Source organism: Petaurus breviceps, unplaced genomic scaffold (assembly GCF_028583685.1).
Source record: "Petaurus breviceps papuanus isolate PSGF00001 unplaced genomic scaffold, PetGlider_PUasm1.0 220, whole genome shotgun sequence".
NCBI lineage: Eukaryota > Metazoa > Chordata > Mammalia > Diprotodontia > Petauridae > Petaurus > Petaurus breviceps.
The window spans coordinates 19,808,883-19,815,053 of NW_027185876.1; positions in this window are offsets into that span (position 1 = coordinate 19,808,883).

The window sequence follows — 6,171 nt, forward strand, 5'->3', positions numbered from 1 at the left end:
ACTATAATTCATCTAGCTTGAGATGTGGTGTTCTCAAGTCTGATGAGATCATCAGACTTCACTCCACCTGTGTGAACTAAGGCCTTGACAGCAGAAAAACAAACCACCGTGTTATGGGATCATTATCTTTCTCCCAAACCATATGTGCTCTGAGCATCAGCTCTTAATGGGTTTGGATTTTACATTGACTTCCAGAGCTTATTAAAATGTCACTAGCTCCTCAAGGCTCCTTGCAATTTTAATTTTTGATAGGGTACATAATATAAGCGTCTCCTGACCATTTTCGATCTTGGTTTTGAAGTGTTGATTAGACAATGATTTTTTTGAATGCTTGGATGAAAAAAAAAAGAGATTTTTTTTGTCATCCCTTAGCCTATGGCCCATTCTCTATCTGTCCCTGGTGTGACTAAGTTCTGCCCAGAATAGCATGAAGAGGATGAGAAAATTACCTGTAATTTTTGTTCTTTGATTTGACATAGTCACAACAGATCGCTGGTCTGTGAACTGAAGAATATAGGCTCCTGGGGATTGATGCTAACTTGCCTTCCCATATTCTTGAGAAAATTCTCCAGCTAAGGATGAGACAGATAGCAATGTCATGACCAGATTGTCTTGAAGTTTTCTACTGGCAGGTAACCAGAATGTCCCCACCCCAGATGACGAGAAATCAAACTCTTTGGCATTCAACACCGGTCATTTGGAAACAAAATTCTGAAGCCTGATAAATGCACTATTTTAACTCTTACTGATATAACCTAGAGAAAGCAATGTGTAGAGTGGTCCAGACCCTTTGTCTTCACCAGAGTTCAATCAAGTCATTTTGTTTCTTTATACCTTAGTTTTCCCATTTATAAAATGACTGTAAGATTACGAATTACTCCTACCTACTTTATATGTTAGCAACTGGCCAATAAATTGGATTGCTCCAAATTGTTTGGAAGGTATTAGAAGCAGCATGATGTAATGTCAGGAGCACTGAACCTGGAGGCAGACCTGCATCCAAATCCTGGTGCCATACTTACTAGCTATGTGACCTTGGGCAATTTGTCTCTCTAAGCTTTGGTTTTCTCATCTATGAAATGGGGGTAATAATATTTGAACTACTTCCCTCAGGCTTTTTCAGAAGAAAGTTCTTTGTATAGAAAAGTATAATATAAATATGAATTATTATGAGAGGAGAAAAAAAGTAGTATAATCTATTTTAAACTCTGCCTGATCTTGTCTTATCTGCTTTGGGCAAGTTGTCCTTCGTTAGCGCCACCTTTTCTCCGTATGTGACTAAATAGTCTAGTGATAGCTAGCATTTATATTAGCACTTTAAGGTTTATAGAGTACTTTACAAATATATAATTTTATCCTCACAAGAATCCTGGGAAGGAAATGCTATTACGATTCCCATTCTATAAATAAGGAAACTGAGGCAGACAAGTTAAGTGACTTTTCAAGGTGTCTGAGGCTGGATTTGAACTCATCTTCCCAACTCCTCTTCCACTCTACTCATTGCACCATCTGTCTGGCTCTAATCCAACACTGGGTAGAATTAATTCAGCACAGCTTAACTGAGACACAGAACTGTTGAACCAAAGAGCAATACTCATCCACAATATGCAGATCACCTTACTAGGTTCAGATCTTGTCTCAGAAGGCAAAACATCATCCCCAAGGAGTCCAGAAAAAATTATGCATTCTTCCACTAGAATGTAAACTACTTGAGGGTAGGGATTGACTTGCTTGATTACATTTATTTTCCCAGCACATAGCAGAATACCTGCCATATATCTGTCTATCCATTAATCTATGTATGTATATATGTATGTATCCATCCATGTTTGTATGTATCTATCTCACGTCCTCTGTTAGTGAAGTGTAGCATCTGGCCTATAGGTTAGCTGGAACATCAGAGCAGCAGCCTTAAAGTACCATTTCAGAGAGGCAGAATTCACATTTCTACCCTGAGCTGGGATAATACAACTGATTGGTACCACTAAGTCTGTGGAAAATGCTGCTGACTCTCTAATAAGCCTCTAACATTTGGCCCTGGGATGTGTGGGCACCTCCTGAGACACAGACCCTGTCCTCCCCCTGCCTTCACTGACTCAGTCATGATTCATTGGAGGACTCAGAGCTTCATGAATCATAGACCTGTCTAGCTAAGCCTTTGTCTCTTCTCCAAACTTTGACAAGCTAAGCCCTCCTTAGGCTATGTAAAGATCAAGGTAAGCCTTTTAGGTGAGAGAGTCAGTGGCTATTTGATGACCAACACTTCTCACAATTTCCTCCTGAACCAGTCTTACAGTGGACCCAAGATTGAAACCTGGAAAATCTGAACCTGGCTTACTAAAGGCCTTGGAACAGCCTGCAGTATGACTATATACAGAGCCTCAGGGACCACCCACAAGCAATATAATATAATTTCAGGGATCCTGGGAAGTCTCTGTTCAACCTTCTCCATTTAAATCTGAAACTCCTTTAACAGAGGAAAATAGAAAAGAAGACATAAAAATAAAAAAAATATTGACAGGTGACCATTGATTTAAATACCTTGCGGTGGTGTAACTTTTTACCATTTAAAAAACCCATTGTCTCATTTGAGCCTCACGAAAACTCATGAAGAAAGCAGGGCAAGTGCTACTATCCATGTTTTATGGATGATGAAATAGCCAGTGACTCAGAGAAGTTAGCTGGTTACCCAGGGTCATAGTCTGGTTAGTGGTTCTATGTCCAGCCTTCTTTACCCAATTCAAACTCTCTCGAATTTACACCAGTGCAGCAATGACTGACATCAGATCCTTTCAGGTGGGTTTTGACAGAGATATGGACAGAGATAGTTTGAGCGTAAGAGAATTATGGGGGAAAAGAGAAAGGGGTGGCATCAAACAGAGAAAAGAAGTTGGAAATTTCACAATTTTCTCCTAGGCCAGTTCTGAAGCTCCTTCCCAATGAAGGCTGCGCCTTACTTTGAGGTGATAAGACCCTTAATCTATTTTCCACTGACTTCCATGCCAGGTTATGGGCCAAATGGATAAAGGCCAAATACCTTCTGTTAGGGAACATATGGGTTGTCCTCTGTGGTCTGTAAAGTCCCTAAAGCTGAGAGATAAAAGGCCTAAAGAAATGTTATAGGATTCTAAGTCAATGTACCAAGGAAAAGAATGATAACACATCTTGTTCCTGCTGTGTGGGTGTATTTTACTTTGTATGATAGCTGCATTGATAGAACCCTAGAAGGTTAGAGATGGAAAAAATTTTAATAATCCCATAATTCAACCACATCATTTTATGCATGAGGAAATTCAAGCCCAGAGATGGTCAGTGACTTTCATAAGGTCACAGAGTTAATGGCAAAGATGAGAAGGTGTTTAGTGTTTCCCAAGTCATTGTCTGTTTCACTACATCTTGAAAAAGTTACCTGCAAAATAAAACCTATTTGGTATGTCATATATCAGAAGGTGGTATTGCAGTAAACAAAACTGCAGCTTATATTTTTGTAAAGTGAAAGTCCTTCTGGGATATAATCATCCCCTATTTACCTATTTTCTAAATTCAGATTTTGTCCAACAGGTGCTATTGTTCTGTTTTTAAGGAGGACATATCTGGGCAAAGGAAGCATACACCTAAGATGATTAAAAAAAATCCAAACTATTTTAGCTTAAAAGCACTTTAAGTTCTTTGACACTTTATAAACTTACTTGGAAACTTTCGTCCTTAGCTGATCTTACTTTTGTTATTTCATATATTATCTTAGAATTGATTATTTCATATGTGTGTGCCTTGTCAACCCAGCTGGACTGTTAGCTGCTCATAATCAGAGGCAGACATACCACTCCTTTATGAAACATTGCTAGACAGCCAGAAGGCACTCAGTGAATACCTAATTGATTGACCAAGCCACACTGCATCAAATACGCTAGGTGTTTTTGAGATCATTAGGAATCCTTATATGAAAAAAAACGTCTCCATAATTGGAGATGGAATTTTATAATTAGCAATTAATTTATCTGAGCTGTTTATCCTGAAATCTTTTTAAGTGGAAAGATTCCTGGATAGGGACATGTATTCAGTTTCTAATACCTTGGTTAGCTTTCCTCTGAGTTAGGGGAGACCAGGACTGCACTAAGGCACTGGGTGCTTGAAAATAAAGGCACGCCAGGTGGTAGAAAGGGTCAAAGGGGAGTCAAGTGGACGTCATGTTGACTCACCAACCTTGGCTTTAGTTAGTCTCATTATTCAGTGAAACCCTCCTACAAACCTGGAAGTGTACTCGAGGAAGAACATTTTCTATCATGGCTGCTAGTGCAAAGTCTAGATGGTTATTGTGCTCCTATGATAAGGTTCCAATCTTTCTTCCCCAATAAACTCGAGGTAATCTTGTCATTAGAAAGTCATTTTCTTTCCCTAGAGTGAGGATCGTTTCATTCTTGGCATTTTTATCCCTGGGGGTAACACAATATCAGATCCATGCATAGTAGGCACTCAAAAATGCTCGTTTGAGTGATCAGTTTATCTTTTTATTGTTTATATGTAGTTTACAGTCTTTTGAAATAGAGGTTTCCAATTATCATAGTTCTCTTCCCCTTGCTCCTTGCCACCTTTATAAGAATCATACATACCATCTGCTAATAAAAACAATATATGTATATTTTTTTGGTCTCTGTAGCTGGTGCTATGTTTCTCTTCGATTTGTGTAACGCCTGACATAATGCTCAGTTTAAAGAGCTAATAGCCCCTGCCACTCCCAAACTTCATCTGTATCAAGGCTGAAGCGAGCTAGAATATGAAGCCGTGGTTGTGTAGGAATGACAGAGAAATGGTACTTCATCTTTTTCATCTAAATAGGGGTCAAAGTCAATGATGAGAACAAGTCAGACTATGAGGAAGAGGAGTAGGCAAGCACCAGCATTATGATTTGATCTTGTTATTGAAGAAGTCCACCCATCTCCCAGGAGTGGCAGTAATCGGAGCTGTTGCAAGCACCCTGCCCTGCTCCACTGTGAGGGTCAGGGCTAATCTGTGGTCATTTGGGAAGCCAACCCTGCTAATGACATGGTCCAAATCTGGGTGAAATAAATCCTCATTTCACCGATAATATGTGGCATGCAGGGTATATTTTTCCACCTCTCCAAATGGACCTGTGTTTCAATGCCTGCAACACCCAATTTTGAGAACTGTTATGAAAATACATTGGAGACCAATGGAACATTATCCTCAGTCTTTCCTGTACATGCCCTTGGGGCAGGTGCCCAAGGAGATTCTGAAGAATGGACCCAGCAGAAGCAGGACCCATAACTCCTGAGGTTAGAAATGAGATTCCTTCGGGGAGTAGAGGGATTTCAAGATCAAGTATTATTGTCCCTTCCAAGAGATTCCAACCCAAACATGGGCTGACCTACCAATGTGGCAGGGGTGATGGGTGATCTGAACAATCATTCAAATGCTTTGTCCAACTGACTGGTAGTTGTATGATGCCCAATGCTAAAAAGAGGCATGAGATGTATGGTCACAGGGCTAGGCAACCAGACAAGATATTCTCCTGTATGGAAAAGGAAATTTTAGGAGTTAGCTGCCTTCCCATGCCTCAAATGAGAATCTCCCTCAAAAATCACATGGCTCAGATTATATAGAAGCCAGCCCATCCTATATGACTGAAGGATGGAGGAGTGAGCATGAAGGTGGCTGGTAGAACCTCAAACTGATATGCTAGAATCAGTTTCCATAGTGAGCAACCAATGGCCTTTACCATTACTGCCCCACTGTAAACTCCTGGTCAGAGAAATAACAAAGGAACTCTTGTATCATAAGATATACAAGATTGAGACTTATGCAAACTTGATCATTCAGGCATAGGAGGAGGACATCCTTTCTTGCTAAGCAGTATTCATTCATTTAGTCAATATTTACTGAGTGCCTCCTAATCACAGAGCACTAAGAAGTATCTTATTCAGAGTATTAGCTTGCTTAGGCCTGCAACAGACAATTTTTCATCATCCCAAACTGACTTAGAATTAGCAGAAATGGGACAGCAAAAGAATTCATGGCCAAGAAGGTGCAAAAATCATCAATGATTCTGTTATTTTTGTGGGGAAATGGTAAACATGCTGAACTGTCACCAATTTTCCCACAGTTTCTCTCTCTCTCTCTCTCTCTCTCTCTCTCTCTCTCTCTCTCTCTCTC